The following is an 18,604-nucleotide window of genomic DNA, read 5'->3' as shown; positions in this document are numbered from 1 at the left end:
ACTACAGCAAACTCTGCAAACACTCAGATTTAGTGGGTATCTCAGAAAAAGCTGCCAAGTGTCAGGTTCCCCCACAGTAAATACGGGTAATACTGCTCACCTATCTTCAGACAGGCTTTGCAACACAAACCTGAAAAGACAATGTACTGTTATAAACCTCATGCACAAAAGCAATTGTACATGTTAATTTACAGTTTCCCACTATGAATAAGGACAAGCTTATCAAAGCACAAAGGGTGTTTCCTACAGTGGGAATGTCGTAATGGGATGACAAGACATAGCCTGCTTGTTCCGCATGTTTGGGAAGACTGTTGGGTCTTTCTTGTCACAAAACAACTCTTGTTGCACCAATATTTAATTAAAAACAAGCCACAAAAGTCCACCCAAAACTTCTCATTTGTTTTCAGGTCTGAGGAACCCACACTGGCAAATTACAGCTCATATTCACTGCATTACAAGGAAATGGAGAGGCATGGACTAGATGTCCCTTTTCAGCTTAAGACCCAGCTGCACCAGTTGCAACAGCTGATGTGAGGAAGTCACACTAAGTCTGAACAGTCTTCCCACTCAAGCTGACAGACTACAAGAAAACCACAACAAGAGGCCCATGCCCACTGTGATAGAGCTGGATGCAACTAATTTTGTTCAGTTAAAACACGACTTTACACATCTGACAGTTTCAGGAAGGCCAAAAAAGAACAGGTTTACTTGGCTCTTACATTTCACTGCCTGTCTTCTGCAAATACAAGGTTGGTTGTTGTGATCATGCTGGGGTTTACGATTTGGGGTTTTCTTTATAACCCCAAAAACCAAAAGTTCCTACTTCTAAAGACCATGTTATGTTTCTCGTAGGCCTGGCTATGGCTACACAGATGCATCTGTACTGCTAGACTTGGGATAGCCGCAACTGAAGGCAACAGAATATTTCAATAGTAGTTTCTTTGTCACTGCAAGAATCTGCCCTGCCACACAAGCCTGCAATTCCAGATTTCTGCATACATTGTGAGGGGCATGAGGCATTACCAGTGGTTGCAGTTCAGCACGTTCCTGGGCAGTTCTATGGCAACGACATTTAGACAGTTAAAGGTGGTTTCATCAGAGTTCAGAAAAATCAGCAAAGAAATCCAAAATTCAGAGAGCAAACCCTGTACAGGCAAATCAGGCTTTGCAAACTCGTGATGCATTCATTGAAAGAGTATGAGTTCTCCATCTCCTCTCCGAGGGAAGCTGCAGCACAGGCTCAGCGGTGCCAGGAAGGTTAGAGGGCTGCCAGAGCCTGTACAGGAGATGGTTTGTGTGCAAACAGAATAAACAGCCTTGACTAAATTCTTGTAACCAATTAAACAACAACTCTCCACTGAGCATACAGCATCACTCACTCAGCTGCTTACCTAATCCTCAACCCCTGCTTCTCAAGCCGGCTTTCAATTTTCAAGTCTTCCACTTTTCTTCAGAAGCCGAAGACAAATGAGTACCAGTTCTCCAGATATCCTGGTTTTAAGGCTATTATTTGCCTTTTAAAGACCATCAGTACTCAAAAGTGACTTAACACTAATGAGCTTTTACAAGCAAGTCTGCAAACATTAATACATGTGAGCAGCCATACTAAATCCACCCAAATTACCTATCTGGGACGCTCTCCTCTAGCCCGGACTGGACTTCAAGCCAAGAGATGACCAAACTTGGAAGGTGACTATAGATTTTCTCTGGTCTGCATCTCTGTGTTAAGCTACCCAGTGATGCTAAGCAGATGCATTTTGAATGTGCTGTTTCATCTCATGTAAAGGGGGGAGAAAAGGAAAAAGAGTTAGAAATAGTACTTATCTGAAAAAAAAAAAAAAAAGGCAAATATTTTAAACTAAGTACTGCTACTGTTTGTAGAATGGCCTGAAAGAGAGATCTCTCTGAAATTCCTTTAAATACATGTGTTCAGTTTTTAAACTGCAAAATGAGTCAATCTGACAAACCAGCTCAATTAGGATTGCTCCAACAAAAGCAGAGGGTCCCGTCCCCCTAAGCCAGTACAAGTTTCTGGCATATATACTGGTGTGTGAGATTTTACATTCCCCTCTACATAAACAGTCATACATCAAGCTCTAAAAATTTGCTTCACAGAAACATTTGCACTAGTAAAATTCAATTATTCTAATATTTGTATGACACATGCAGGAGGGGTACATAAAAAGGTTATGGTGAGCTCATTTAAGAATTTAAACAAGGACTTGATAAAAAGGTTTTGAATTATTCACTCAGCTCCACTATTAAATCAGGCTTCCAAAGGAGTCTTTAAACAACAGCCCAGAAGACACTGTATTTATAACAAAAAGGCAGTACTGAAGCCATCACACTGTCTCACAGAACAAACCATTCATAATTACAGTGTAAATGCACACAGGCACAGTATCATGCCTTGGTCACAATCCTGCCAGATTAACTGGACACTCCAAATATTTATATTAATACTCCTTTCTGGAAAGGCAGCACCACTTCTGTCTAAATTTCTTAAGTATTGCCTTTTTATGCTAAGGAAGAGCAATTTCTTCAAGAACATCTAAGGTTTAGATAAGCGCTCAAGAACAGCACTAAGCAAGATGAAGACAATCCTTTACAAGTATTTACTTAGTTTTATACCAGCCTGTGTAGGCTGGCACACAAGTATTTTGCTACGTCTCCCAAAGCTTCAGAGCCAAACTCAACTGAAGACATCACCGTACATCTCAGTTATAAACTCCCATGCTAAGTTTACATACAGCACAGCAATTTTCTGCATACTTGCTCCTCACACACATACCAGATCTTTTTTCCAAAACTCGGGGCCCACTTGAAATAACAGCCATCTCTAGAGGGAGGGAAAACAGGGGGCTTAGGAGAGATAATATGAGTGGTGCTCCACTTCTCTTGTACATGCATCCTCTCACCACCTGCTTCTTTTCTCCCCATCCCTTTTATTTCCACATCACAGGCTGTTCTCAGCAGTTCAGCTCAACAAACATGAGCCAAGATTTCCTCTCAAAATAACTACTCCAAGACCATTTCAACTATGAGTATCACCCACAGAAACATTCCTATTTGCATATCATCTTCTCTCCTGCATCAGTCTGTTCCCAAATAAACCCATGGGCTGGTGATACAAGGTCATGAAGTTGTGACAAAAAAGCAGGATACCCTCCCACTGCATCCAGCCATGATCCCAGAGGAAGGGCAGGGTGAGTCAGTCTCCCAAGATAGTTGGTTTCAGGCATTTCTGACAGCATAATTTTAGTGTCAGTATTTCATTTCCTTTAGCCATCTCATGGAGAGTGCTCAAGTAAAGTATTAATGAAGTGTTTTAACACGCTCTCACTGTCTGGAGAAGACGTAGGGTGTCACCTAACCAGCTGCTCAAGATTCACACTAAGCTGCTCCGGTCACCAACACAAACAAGAATAGGATTTTTGCTTCACATGGGCTAAAGAAAGGTTTGGGGGTGAGAAGCATGAGGCAAAACTACCACATCCACAAATACCACTGAGCCCTGGGACAGCAGTGGGAGCCTTTCCTGAGCAGAACCAGCAGCACATCAATCTAAGGCCACCATAATTCATACCAAAAAAAAAAAATAAAAAAATAAAAATAAGAGTATCTCATCATTTCTGAAGAAATAAGGGTTCAGATGGTTTTGTTTGGCTGTTACAAAGCCAAGCCACTGCAGCAATGCCATCAGCAACACAACTCCTGAAACTTTTTTTATTTTTTAAACATATAAATCCAACTTTGCTGATATACTTCCCTTTAAACCTACACTCCAGCTCCTTATCCACATGGTCTTACAAATCCATCTATCTGAAGCACTGGTCTTCCTGGCTATGGGTAAGGCTCAACACCTGCACCACTGCAAATGTAATTACGGCAAAATACCACAGCTATTTGTAGACTTCCTGTTCATCAAATAATATTAGTGTACCTTTGCCTTGAGCAATTATTTACAGAGCTGGAAATCCTGAAGGGACACTAGAGATTGCAGAAGCGTTCTGCTATCTACCCCTCCATTGTGCACTGATGCTTTGTATTAGGTCTTGGAACAACTCAGAGAGGAAAATAAAAATATCAGAATAATTCTTCATAAATCTGTCCAATGAAAAGGAGAGGGGGAAATGTAATTGAGTTAAAACTCTGCATTAGCTTACTCCAGTTGAGACTGGGAGGCATTTTACACTTCAGCTGAATTGGCAGCTTGAATTCAACTTCAGGCTCCCATGCAGGCTTTAAGTCAAATTCCTCAGCAGAGTAAAACCCTTATTAGCCTGTCTTCACTGTAATTTTAATCTTACTTAATTCTGAGTATGTAATTTATGTTAAGAATAACCCACTTTTTTCAGAACAGGATATATTGCATGCAGAATTATTCCCTGGCTAGCACAGTTAAGGTTTCCCTTGGAGAAATAATTTTTTACATATTGACAGCAAAGGGAAAAAAAACACTGAAAGCTTTAAAAACATGCAAAAGAATTTTCATAAATGCATCACAGACGGTTGTATTAATTCACCTAATATATCCCCAACCCACTGAAGCCTGGACATGCAATCTCACTTCAAACCAATGCTATATGCTAGAAAGATATTTAATCTGTTTAAAAACTGACATTCTTTTTTACCACACACACAAGGTGTGGGAGAAGAGAGAAAAAAAGTTGATATTTCTACATTTAAAAAGAAGCAAGACCATCCCATTCCCTCTCCTGTCCATTTTTCCCAATTTATGATGAAAATTGCAAGCAGAAAAACGAAAACACCTTGTAAAGCCAACATCTCAATTTCAAGTTCCGCCATCAAGATAATATTCATAACAATTTCTCTACTTTAAATGAAAACAACTTTAAAGCACCGTCTAAAGTTTACAAAGTCTGCTTCAAAGTTAAAACTGTCACTAAAGCTGGCACACAACACCTACCCACACGGTATTTACATCCTGTAGGTGATCTCAAGCTCTGAAGCCCCAGTTACTATCTCTTCCCAATCACGAAACATTCATTATGTATTTCCTGCATTATTTGCACGGTTGCTTAGTTTTGGGGTTTTGTTTGGTTTTTCATTGTTTGGGTTTTTTTAAAATGCCCTGTTAGTAGAAAGCTACTGAGATCTCTCACCCAAGCTCAGAAAAAGCACCAAGTGAATTACCAGGGTGGTTTCCTACTCTCCCTCTGCACTTGCTGGTGCAGTTTCATGTTGTCCCCCTTGCTCCCACTCCTCTTTAAGAGGTGATTTCATGTAAAAAACAGTTTAACTCTTATCACCCATCCCCTGGCCCACAAACCAACACGGCCTTTCCAGTGAAGTTTATACACTGTCAGAGCCTATTTGTATAATCTGAATAGGAGAGACAGGGAATAGTTATGCATTTGCCAAGTGGAGGGTTGTGATTTGAGAGTGAAATCCCAGAGAGTGAATCCAAGAAAGACCAGGAGAAAGAGCCAGATTGTGCCAAGAGCACGAGATCAGGTCTGTCCCGTGTTGCAGCCTGGCACCGGAACACCAGATATCTTAACAACTTGCACTACAATGCTAACAAAGGTAAAAAAAAAATTAATCGCACATTTTACCCTCTAGATTTTCCTCCATTTTGTGTGGTGTCCACACTGAAAAATTAAGGAGAGGGTTTCCAGGACTTTGCAGCACGTATGGCCCCACACTGAGCCGTGCTCAAAGCGGGCAGCTGTGCGAGGGAAGAGAACCAGAGAGGACTCGGACAGATGTTTTCATTCACAAACACTGCCAAGGAGCTGGGAATGCCGAGTTCACTACCTTGGCGTTATTTACATTTCACAACATCCAGCAATAACTATGCCACGAGCAGTTTAGAAAAGGAAAATACCACGCTGTGAGGGAGCGTTTTACCATCGCCTTCATTAAGGGAGCAAAAATTAAACTTTTTTTTTTTTTTAATTTCAGTTCTGAAACTTAGTGTGGTTCCATTTTGCCCACTGCCATCCAACCAGGATGCCAGCACCCCAAGCCTCATCTGTTTCCAGCTAATTACCTGCCATTCCCCTTTTACACATGATTGCTTCTGGGGTACCAGAGATGGTTAACTGTGCTATCCCTGAACCACCTGGACTTTTTCTTTCCATTTTCCAGAATAAACTGATTCTTAATCTAGCACAGAAGACAGTTCCTCCTTTAGCAACTGTTCCACAATCCAAACACTCCAAAGACCAAACCTGAAAATATCCTTACAAATGGTTGGAAGGGTACATTTCAGGGGCACTCGTCCAAACCTCAATCCTGAGACCCAACAGGTTTCAGAATTAGCTGCCAGATCCAGTCTGGCAACTAGAACAGCTATTCCAAGCTTGGTCCCATCCACCCAAACACACTGGAGCGCTATACATGGACCACATGCAACAATGTGCTCTGCACGTCCAAGGTGCTCCCTGCAGCCAGAGATAGGAAGGGTGATGGGGAAAGCATTTTTTCACACCAGCATTATGACCCTCAAAGTTCTCTGTGAGCCCACAGCAGAGGTAGAGAGAAAATAAAAAGCCCAGTATTACCCATTTCTACTAATGTCAGTACTTGCTTGAGCTTTCAAAGGGGTTCTGTATCTCAGCACACACACTGTATCGTGTTTCTCAAAGTTTCGTGCTGGTGAACGTTGCCCAGACAGGGCAACTTTACTGGGAGTGAGTGCAAGGCTCCCCTCCTGCCACTGCCACAACGGGACACCTTCCTTCCCAAAGTAAACCAGACACTAATGCTATTTATGGATCCTGTTGCAGAACCAGACAGGCTTCCCAGCCACTATTCATCAACGTGCAAATAGGTTTTATTTCATGGCAGGCAGAACAGATTTGAAAGGAAAACTCCTGAAGTTCTGTCTTACTTTTTGAAAGAATTATATATTTGAAGAGTAGTTGGAAATTCAGCACAAAACAGTAATACCCACAAATGAAGACTGATCATAAATTCTTTGAGGAACACTTTATTTTTTTAAAAAAAATTCAATTTCAAGTTAGTTCCTAAAGGATTATTAAAGGAAAGCAAATATCCTTGGAAAAGGCAGCCAGCTGATATACCAAGGGACAGACCACTGGAAGAACATCAGCTCCATTACTCCTCCACATCCAGAACAAAGATAGGGAATGTAACTCTGAAATCTTCCTTACTTTGCAGAAAAAAAAAGACTACATCAGATTCCAGAGATACAGATGGACAACACTCACCAGCATTACTTTTAAACATTAATACAGCAAACTACACCACCTTGTCCTCCTATGTCTTGGGGTTTCAGTGGGAACTACAGCTTTGTTCTTACAAGCATTTTTCATAGAATCACCTTTGCATTTAAAATGTCAACTGTAAATGCATCTGCTATTCAGATCAAGCACCCACAGGCACTTAATTTTACATGCAAGAAGTTTTAAAAAGCTCTAAAAGAGCCCAAGGACATTTGGAAGGGTAGATGCAAGTTTCGAATGAGTCTTAGCATATCATCAGCAAAAAAAAAATTCTATTCTTAGATACCCCCCTTTGGTGTTTCCTATAATCTTCCTTTTTTTTTCTCCTACTCCTTTGAGAAAGTAAGTTGTTTGGTTATTAGGGAAAAAAATGGAAGAACCTGTTCTGCAAGGCATACAAACAAAGCAGTATATTCCAAAAAAAGAAAAGCTCATTCAAAAGTATGTAAATATTAGGGCTGGTAACACAAACAATAAAACCACAGGAAACACAAGAAATTAAGAATAGATCAGGACTCATTCAATTTCCTGGCTGCTGGATATATAAGCACTTTTCTGGGTTGAATGTATCAGACAAGATTTATTTTCTGAATAAAAGACATCAGGGAGTTGACATGTGTAATTTAAAGAGGCAAACAGAAAGCAATGTCTGTTCTGATCCTTGTCCAGGACAAGGACATTGACCAAGGCAGCTACACCCAGAACCTGGCACATCACAGCACTAGGAGTTGAGCATCACTAAGCACTGAATTCAAGTTTGCTAAAGTCACGGAGAAGGTACAAGCAGGACACTGCTTAGTTCCCAGGGCACATCCGAAAGGCTGCTGTTGAATGAGGCACTGCTCACCAACACTGAGGCTGAGCAAGAAGCAGAGGTGACAATTAGTTCCCAACATGCAGGGTGGTCCATGCCATCACCACCCTGCAACTCTCCCTGGCTGGAAGGCACACTCCCAGAGCTCGGCACTGCATTCCCCAGCTCGGGCGTATTCCTAAATTCCCCATGGCTGCTAGGCTTTCATCTAGCATCATCCCAACAGCTTTCTCTCCTCCCCATCATGGGCATTTTTTTTGCAAACCAGCCAGAAGCAGCAAGGTCCCAGCTGGACAGAGTCGTACATCTCTTGTGCAGAAGTTTCAAACGCTGCTCTGCTGAGCATTCCAGCCACGTTAACACAACCACACCACAGCGTCTCCTGCTCCTCATCCCAGCTTCCATCTAATGCTAAACCAACTCTCCTTCATCCTCACGGTATCTGGTGGCTCAGATCCAGACTTACCTAAGAGTCAAAAAAATTCCTACAAAGAAAACAATTTATTTCTTTCACTGCAAACACCAAGTGATGGACCTATCCAAAGAAAAAAATTAACAAGGCTTAAAGTACATTTCCTCCAAAACGGCCTAAGTTTCTCTTGGGGCTGAAATATCACAAGCCCAAGGCATAAATACACACAGGTATTTATGCAAACAGAATTATCCTTTCCTAATTTTTATCAGAAGCACTGATCAGACTAGGTTTATTGTCAAAATTGGCAAAGATTTTACAAATCAGTCCCTGGAGAGTGGGGAAAAAAAAATGAAGACTCTTCCAAGCAGAGTATGAAAAACTTTATCAGTTTACACCCACTTGATAAGTTTTATGCATTTTAGGTATTTCAAATGCTCAATCTTTATATAATGCAACTGTAAAGTAACTCTTTGCTATTTATCTGCCATCTATCGTATATGCATATATATATATATATACATACATAACATGTATTAACAGATATCACAGAGAGGATGGGTCCTGCAAACAATTCCGTAAAGAAAGGGTAAAAAAAGCACACTCATGTTTTGCAGTTTCAGGAAGACATACACAATTTCAAGCACTTTCTTTGCCACAGGTCCTCCATCCTCTTCAAGTAGTTTTGAATTTTCATTTCAAAACTTGCTCTCCACTTAGTCAAGTGTTTTCCTTTTCTCCACCCTCCATAAGCTGTTGCTGGGATAGGATCTCTTATTAGTCTCAAACAACCCGATGACTTCTGAACTTTGAGATTATAAAGCAAGAAAGTTACTGAACACTCACATGCAAGTGGATTGGCTAAGAAAATGCAGCACAAAGTCCTGCCAAAATCCTAGCTAATCTGATAAAGGAAAAACCGGGGAGGTCTAAGCACTAAACCCCGTGGTTTAAATAGAGCCAATTCCAGCTGCAGAAGGAAACATGTCACTTTTATAATTTACCTCTCAGGTGGTAAAATGTTTTCTCTTCAGATGGCATATCTGAAGAAGAAGTACCTTGCTAAAATTCCCAAAACACATAAAAACATGGGACCGACAGGTAAATTTCATACCAATAAACAAACACAGCTTGTAAACTGACTGGAAGGAGGGAGAAGCAAATTTCCGAGACCTATGTGACATGCAGCCAGTTACCATTTAAGTACTTCTTTAACTTTCCCACTTTTGATGCACTTCACAAACAATTAATCCTCTTAATAGCCATGCAAGTATATTTATTATCCACAGTTTTAACTTGTAAGCTCTTCAAGCAATGAGTTATTCTTTTTCTAGCGTAACACACTACTCATGAAAACAGGGATCAAAGCCCTGTTTTAACCGTGGAACAACTCACTCAAGAAATCTGCTCCCACCACTTCACTCCCTGCCAGCATGTTAGAGAGAAACAAGGAAGGCATCTGCTCTGGAACATACTTTTAAGCCAGTTAAAATCACTTTTAAACTAGCTAAGTGCTCAAATCTCATCCTCCGTGCTACACACACCCTTCTTCAGGCTACATAACCAAAACACTCTTCCAAAATTATTTAGTAGCTCTGGACAGGTTGGAAAAGCAGCTCCAGACTTTGGAGACTCCCAAGCCCTCACTGCACAAGCAGATTCATGCTCCTGTGACCAAGACAGCAGGAGCCACCAGCACATAAACACAACCACGTGGTGGGTACCAACACAACCCTCAGCATCCTGTCACAGTGGGCCTAAGGAAAAACGTGTGTATTTGTTTTCCTGTTGGCATCTGCATTATTTAATATAGAAAAACTTGCAGTTAACAAACATGTGCAGCAATGTTTCACCTTGAATCACACAAAAATGTAGAGACACCTAGACCTTGTGAAATGAATGTTTATTACAAAAGACTATCTTTTACGACAGCACATATAAAAGAGGTTTAGTCTTTTATTTCTCTACCCAGCTGAGACAACCTACCTTCTCTGCAGCTGCTAGGAGAAAAGAAACTATAAACATTTACATTTAATGCAACAAAAGGTTTGCTCACCACCTCTTGTGTTCCACTGTGCTCTCAGACGATGATCACTCATCATAAAAATGGGTGGAGTGGCTGCAAAACACTCAGTGATGGAAAAACTGACTCCCATGTTCAAGAGAAGCTCCTGCACAGGCTGGAAACCCCACTAAAATGGAGTGTTGTCATTACTCCCTGGATGGGAAGTCTTTCAGCTACAGATGCAAACACATCTGCTACACAGCACGAGAGCCAGTGTGTTTTACTTTTATCTCCAGAATCACCCTCTGCACCAACCCAAAGACCTTCAGATGAGACTACAGAAACTGTTTTAATCTAGGTCACACATAAACTCATTCATCTCCAGTTTGGTTTTAAAACAACTAAAAAACCAGCTCTCCCCAGTACAAAGTGCAGACTTGAAGATGTCCAGTGCTGTCAGCACCGCAGCCTTTCTGCAGTGCTGAAAGATTTATGGTAACTGGGAACAAAACAACAAAACCCATCACGTAACATCAGAGGTACATCACGTAAGCCTCACTCCTCAGCTGGCTCACTAAGTTATATCAACTCAAAAAAAGGATAGGTCCCAGTTTTGCTGCCATCTTACTTGTGGGTCCAGCAATCAGGAAGCATCCTGTGCAGAAACTCATGAGGCAAAAGAAATAACTCTGTATAAGGGTCAAATCTGGCCATCCTGTCTCCCCTTCCCCCCCAAAAAATAAATCACTTCCCCCCTTCCTTTAACACCTGCTTCCTCCATCTGAGTACTCATTGTCCCACTGCTATTACAGGACCAAAGGCTTCAGCATCCCAGAGGAAACTCAGGAGGGAAACCAGTGCATAAAGCAAGCAAGACTCATTCCCTACAGCAATCTCACACCTCAATAGGAAAAATCCCCTATTTTCCCTCTTTCCCTATTGACAGCAAATTCCAAGATTTGGCTGGATGTTGATAGCCACACGTGCTGGGAACCCAAATGTGCCACACATCCTGGTATTGAACCCCACCGTGCTCACAGTCACTCGTGTGGACCACTTGCCTTGCTCTCATACCTCCCCAAGGACCCACAATCAACACCATGGGGCAGGAAACGAGGTTGGAGAGCCCACAGCATGACCCAGCACAGCTTTTTGTATGGCTGCCCTGAAAGGAGAGACTTCACACAAACAGCTGCTCTGTGCTCCCCTAATACATGGCAGGGACAGAGCACCATCAGGGACATGGCAAAAGGAGTCTTTGGACAAATCCATTCCCAGCATCGGTTTCCATCAGGAGGGTTTTAACTGCAGGAGGTTGCCCTGCAGACTCACACTCCCACTTTGGTTTTCCCTAAGCAGAAAAGAAGGATACCTACAAGAACACGACAGGTCGGCCAGTATCCGTGTGTGACACATGCCAGGTGTGTTAATCCATGGAAAAAGAATGGATGAGTCAGTAGTTTGAGTCTGATGACACTCTGGTTTAGAACAACTGCTCCATGCCAAAATCCTTGTTTGTAATGGTTTTATTAACTGCAGCACTCAGACTTACAGAACAGTTACACCACTGAGGGCAGAGGCACGTTGGGAAAAAGATTTACTTTCCCAAGTAGCTTTGCCAGAAACCTCAGATACGGTTTAGACTGAAGCTACAAAGTATGTCACAGATTTTAACATAACTTACTGCTCCAATTCATTATTCACGGGTGATAAAAAGCACAGAGGACTCAAACATGTCATATCGGGCATTTTTAACACAGTTCTGAACATCATCATCAAGTGACTTACATCCTTCTGCTTTAAGATGATCACCTTAAGTAATGCTCACAGAGAAAACGTCTCACCAAAATTCAACCTCATAATTAAATAAGTAATTCAGCACTTATTTTCTTTTCCCTTGCACTCAGAAAGAAAACCTAAAGTAGCTGCTACAGAAGAAAATCCTTAAATCCTTCCTTTTACACTGGATCAGGCTAATCTCAGTGGTGCTGTCACACAGCAAATAACATCTCACATTAAAAAACAATTTGGGGACATCTCTCACCATGTACTTTGCAAATGTAACATTAAGTTACAAACGGTTCAGCAACAAGACTAAAGGGAAGTGACTTCTGTGAAACACAGATCAGTCACCTCAACGTAGTCAAGAAAATACACCAACAGAGACTAGAAGCAGTCAGAAGCTACTCTGGCAAATGCTAAACATTTTGCATAGTCTATCAGAAAATTTCACAAGTGCTTGAAACAAGATGCAATGGATCACTTGCAACTACCTGTGCTCATAAATTTTAAATAGTATCCCGGAAGAGCAACTACACAGGATCCACCGAGCAATCAGTCACTAGGTCATAATTTTCAAGGAAATCAAAGGTGACCTCATGCAAGGATCAAATCTACAAGAAAACTGTGACAGTTCAGTTGCCACAATGACTAATTAAAAAATTATCACCCATTTTGGAAAGACAAGAGCAGCCAAATGGGAATATTATTTATTATTATTAACAACCTGGAATCACAAAAAAAAAAATAAAATTTGACTAAAGAGATTGGATCACTTTGAAGAAACATAAAAGTGAATTCCCAGATTGGATCACTTTGAAGAAGCATAAAAGTGAATTCCCAGTCTTTATGAAGAGGACAGTCAAGAAAAATACAAGTAGTCCAGAAGAATTAACTTTGTCAAATGAACCACTGCTACAGAATTACAAGTTCACCCCTGAAAAAGTACCATTCTGGATGCTGCAGCCAAGGCCAGAATCAAGGTCCTCCATGAACCGTGGAAGCCCACAAGGCCCACACCACCAGCAGTCCTTGCAGGACCCCACAGGAGGCTGCCCAGAGGCATCAAACCCAACTCCACACCAAAACCATGCTTGGAATATACTCTATTTCAAGTTTCAACACAAGTGCTGTACAAGGTGCTGAGAGTAGTCTGAGGGGTATTTTGTTCTCATGCTTTCTCCAGTCTCATGTGCAATTATTTGGGAAGGTCCCAATGTGCCTTTGTTATAGTTCAGCATTTGGACTGTGAGAACTACATTGCTACGCCAGCAAAGAATTGAGCTTTTTCTCACCCATAATAAAAGTCACCCAATAAACTCTTTGGCACATGATTTTTAGGTTTGGGTTTTTTTAATTTATATATATATATATATATACATATATAAAAAGATAGCCTTGTTAGACTGCCTGACCATGTCACAACACTCAATACATTACAGATACAACAGGATTAAAGCTTACATTTTGGAAGATATCACACTGCATACTTTTTAAGGACTGTTGACTACTTAAAAATATTTGTGATTACACTTTCTTCCCTTGTTCCTCAGCAATGTAGCAGTCTACCTAAACTGGTTATAAAGAAAACTAAAAAAAAAAAATATTATAAGAATGGCAGAACTTACTTAGCAGAGAAGTGTATTCACTCTTGATAGAAATAATTGCAGTCTTAGGGAACTTAAAGAGAAAACATTTTGACTTTTAACTCTGGTTTATCTTAAGAACACATGTATCTCCCATGTCATCTTCACATGCTATAAAACAGGGATGGGCACCAGAGTCAAATAACTTTGCAATCGAAAAAGTACTTCCAAGGCTGTTTCTCCTGGTGGAAGCACTTGAGCCTTTGCTACAGCAGCTGCTTGTGGAACACGAGTCAGGGAACTTATGCAGGGGAAGAATGATCTTTTTTCTGAACTGATACAAGCTATGAGTTGTATAGAAAAAAAATTCATGTATTCTTAACTGGGATCCATTTCCTGGTCTGGTTTGCTGAACAGACCCATAAACCCCAGCATGGCCCAGCCGGGGAACTAGAAGAGGCTGCTTACCTACACCAAAGCATAAAGGAGATGAGAGGACAAAATTACAGTTCGAGTTTAGAATGACACTGAGAAAGTTTCACCCATTGCACATCTCCACCAGCCATCTCTGGAAGGGCAATAAACTGTTTACAAGATCTGTGGCGTCGCAGCAGATTTATCATGTAGACATAAAGAGAGGAGTCACCCTGTTTCCGTGACAAAGTACCGTAAGTATATAGGGATATATTGTTCTGAAAAAGATCTGTATAGCTTGACTGCTGCAACAAGTTCCCAGCATAGCTGCTTTTCCTGGAGCACTGCCATCATATTTTCTTATCACTAACTGAAGTAACTAACCAGCTAGCTCCCAGTGATGTGCTTTGCCTTCTAGATCCTATATAAAGGTCATTTGCGAGGGAGAAAGGCAGGCATAATAAATAAATAAATAAAAAGAAGCCATTGTGCCACATCCACGGCTTTGTTTCCAAAAGTCACTAAGAAGTGCAAAGCCAGGCTGAAGTGTTTGACTATTCAATAAGTACAAGGAGTGGCCAATTCCCTCCCCACAGTGAGACTGTTGACAGCTGTTTTAGAGGAGAAAAAAAGTGAAGCATGACTAAGCTATTCATAAAAACCACATTATATCTAACACCCTAACAACAAGTTTTGGGTTAGAAAAAGTGCAGTGCTTCCTGGCCGTGAATGTCCAGGTGGTACATGACAGCCCTGAATCAGGCTTCCAACTGGATTATATCCCCCATGGCAAACCCCACAGCAGCAAAGCAGAACTCTGTCTACACCCAGAGATATCAGCTGCCTCACAACGTCATTCATTACCTTTATCTGTCCTACAGGTGATCAGTGCAAGCAAGCAAATGAGCACTTGGCACCAAGCAGCACCCAGTAATCACAAGCTGCAGACTGCAAGGTGCTTTCCACCCCAGCTTTCCACATCCAGCCTCTCATGGGCCTGCAAATAGGAGTTATCCTCCAGCTGGAAACCACACCAACTGCCAATGCCTGTCCAGGAGACTGGTAAAACATGGGCCCACAACCACTCAGAGAGGGCACATCGTGCCTTTATGGCCTCCTGGACTATCTAGCCTTTTGTTCAAGTTTTTTATTTCTTACCACTACCTTCCACCAGTAGAGCAAAGCCAAAACCAAACAGTTCCTCCATACTAATCAGCTGTGTGGTTTAGCTGACTTCAGGCTATTTACTGCCTATGTGGGGAACCCCTATAGAAATAGCATTTAATAGCACTCAAGTAGATTGCAGAGATAACCAGCTACAGTAATAAGCAGAAAAGCTTCCAAGCTGCTTCAAGGTCAGTTTTACTGGCGAGTGGATGGCCACCAAATACCACGCAGTGAAAACTGATACGCTGTCCTGGAAAGGACGTGGTACAGCAGGCCCAGCAGCTTTACTAATGATTTTTTTGTTAAGTAGCTATTTATTAAAACTTATTATGCCAATAGAAAATTATATGAAAGCACCCACTGCCTTTACAACACATGAGCCTGTGCATACTACCAACAAATCTACCAAGGTTTTTTTCCTCTAGTCTAATTTATTGACCACTGTCTTAATTCATGCTTTGGATGGAATAACCAGATTCTTTTAACAGTAGTTAATCCTCCTCTTAGCACAGGAGCGTACCCTAGACCAGAACATGGCTTACTCACGAGTATATCCTGCTGAGAGATTAGTAGCAAGTTCTGCATATGCCTGAGTCTCAAAGCTTCCCTACACAGACTGTGTTTTAAAAACATCCATCATCGGACAGTACCTGGCAGAACTCTATTCCTAAGAGAAGCTTTGACTTCTTAACTATGCTTTCCTCCTTTGATGCAGCAAAGCTGTAAATCACGAACATCGAACTCCTGCCTTTCTCTCTGGCTGCAGTCCCTGGCTGGACTCTGTTACTTCGAACATGTTGTGTCCTCACCTCTCGGGCTATGCCGGCCATCCTGTGGCCACCAGAGCCAGGCAAGAAATGAAGGCTGGAACGCCGTCAAGAAACGCGGCTCATCCACAGTACCCGCGGGAGACTCATCATTCAGGCTACCTACAAAACCTGTCTGCCTGGCAGAACTCAACATCCGTGCCCTTCTAGCAACAGCCCCAGGCCAGCCTGTCTGCCCAGCACCGGGCAGCGCTGGAAGGACAGACAGGTGACGTACAGGCTCAACCCATGAACACGGAAGACAGGTACGCACTTGAACTCATGCCAAGGGAAAACACATGCCCAGGTGATCCTCACCTTGCCTAATGCACTCTTACCCTGCTATCAGACTTGGGGGAAGAAAAAAAAAAAAAGCAAACAAACCCAACTTAAAGTGCCCAAACAAGAAACTGTCACCATAGAAGTGTCCCAAAGCATAGCAAGCACCTTCTGAGTGGATGCTCCTCTAGTGCAGACAGCAGCTTCTATCCACAGGCACAGATGTTATGAGGTTAATGTCAATCTGCTCCCACTACTAAGTTATCTATGTATAAAAATACACCTCCTCTAACACTGTAATAAATGAATCACTAGTACCTTAACTTTCAGGAACTATGTGGAACTTGGTTTGCCCTTTTCCACAATAGCTCGGCAAGGGCGTGCAAAACATGAAAAACACACCCGGCAAGGGACTGAGGAGAGTCATCACAAACTGAAATAACGTAGCTTGGCCCTTTAAAACTGATTAGATTACATTAGCTAAAACTCCCAGTACACAAGACATCCATGGATCTCAGACCAACTGTCTAAACTCAGCTCTGAAGCTACATGCTTTACATATTTCTACTGCATCGCATATCTCCATGAGTACCTAAAGTTTTACGGCCGACAAAGATTACAGAGAGCTACAGCAGTACAGGATTTCTAATCCCTTTATCAAGTCCCCGTCTGGTCATCCACAACAGAATCGATACAGCACACTCTTCAATGAAAAAAAACTTGTATAAATGATTTTTTTTCCACTTTTGAGCTCCAGCTAACATGAAGCCCTGTAAAGGACAGTGGAGCAGAACCAATTCCAGAGGTCAGCAAAATCGAACTCTCCAAATCCCAACTCTATATGACTTGCAGGGACAACACAGTCATAGAAGGTAGATTAATAAACCCCAACAGTTCACAGGTTAAGAAGAACTACCCTTTCCCAGTTCTCATCCAGAAACTCATGCATTTGCTCCAGAAGAAATGTCCGCACTCGAGAAGAAAAAAAAATATTTTCAGGCAATAGAGTGAACGCATGGAACAGGCCCTACGGCAATGACCCTCTGACTGACTTCAAAGGCCACTCAGCCCCAAAGGTGACACGCACCAACACCGGCGTGCTGCGGGGGGGCTCTTGATACGAACCCCCGACGACTTTCTGTGAATAAACTGAGATACAAAGTTGCGTCTGCGAGGCTGGAGGGGGTTCCAGATGGGGGTATCAGTAATTCCAATAGGGAGGGGGCCAGGCGGGCGCGTGTGCCGGAGCACACACCCGGGGCACACAGCGGGGTTCGTCCCGACCCGTCCCCGCGGCAGCGGGGCCGCCACCCCCGCCCGGCTGCGGGGGGACCGCGCCCGGCCCCGGCCCCGCAGACAATAGCGGCGGGGAGCAGCCGAGCGAGAAAACACACCAAATAGATGGAAAACTAATACGAGCCGCAAAATGAAAGGGAATAAAGCCACGCGGAGACAAGGGGCCGCCCGGAGCAGCTCCACGCGAAGTTGCGGCGGAGAAAACCCCCCGGGGAAGAGGAGGAGGAGGAAGGGCGGGGGAAGCGTGCGAGGGCGCGGGAAGGGGAGGGGGGGCTCCCGCATACCCCCGTCCCCGGGGAGCGCCCACCCCCTCCGCCCCCCCACCCCCAAGCCGGGGGCCTCCCCAAACTTTCCCCCACCCCTTCGCCCAACTCCAGCGGGGCAAACTCACCGCGGGGCCCGGCGGGCGGCTTCGCCCCTGGCAGCGGGGCCGGGTGGGAAGGGAGAGGGACGGGGACGGGGAGGGGGCGGAGGAGGCGGCCGGGCCGGTGCTCTCCGCCCGGGGAGGCGGGCAGGAAGGAGGGGAGGAGGGCCGGGGGCTGCCGCCCTCGCAACCTGAGCCGGCGCCGCGCCCGCCCCGCGCCCGCCCCGTTCCAGCCCCGCTCAGCCCCGCGCCCGCCCCGCATGCGCCGCCAGAGCGGGGCCGTGCGGGGCCGGGGGAGCTGCGGGCGGAGCGGGCACGGCCGGCTCTTGTTCGGGGATGAGCTCCAGCTGCGCCTGCCCTGCCTCCCCAGGAGGGCTGGGGAACCCCCGGGGCCTCCCCCCCGGGGTTTCGCCCTGCAGCGCGCCCCTTTCCCGGTTACTCGGCCGTTGTGGGCGATGGAGCTGTTGG

The 18,604-nt window shown here is 43.5% G+C and overlaps 1 protein-coding gene across 7 annotated transcripts in view; it reads right to left on the bottom strand.

The window, feature by feature from the left end:
• Positions 1-18,249, bottom strand: part of AKAP13 (A-kinase anchoring protein 13) — a 213,160-nt gene extending 194,911 nt beyond the window's left edge. For 6 of the 7 annotated variants that reach the window (XM_017805073.1, XM_017805077.1, XM_017805078.1 and 3 more), the window contains exon 1: positions 18,164-18,249. The gene's annotated coding sequence lies outside the window, so the exon portion shown is untranslated. The remainder of the gene's footprint in view (positions 1-18,163) is intronic. The other variant, XM_017805075.1, reaches the window with a different exon arrangement.
• Between the last annotated feature and the right edge of the window lie 355 nt (positions 18,250-18,604).

Source organism: Lepidothrix coronata, unplaced genomic scaffold (assembly GCF_001604755.1).
Source record: "Lepidothrix coronata isolate B3197 unplaced genomic scaffold, Lepidothrix_coronata-1.0 Scaffold11, whole genome shotgun sequence".
Taxonomy (NCBI): Eukaryota; Metazoa; Chordata; class Aves; order Passeriformes; family Pipridae; genus Lepidothrix; species Lepidothrix coronata.
The sequence above is the reverse complement of the archived record's forward strand: the minus strand, read 5'-3'. Positions and strand labels throughout refer to the sequence as shown.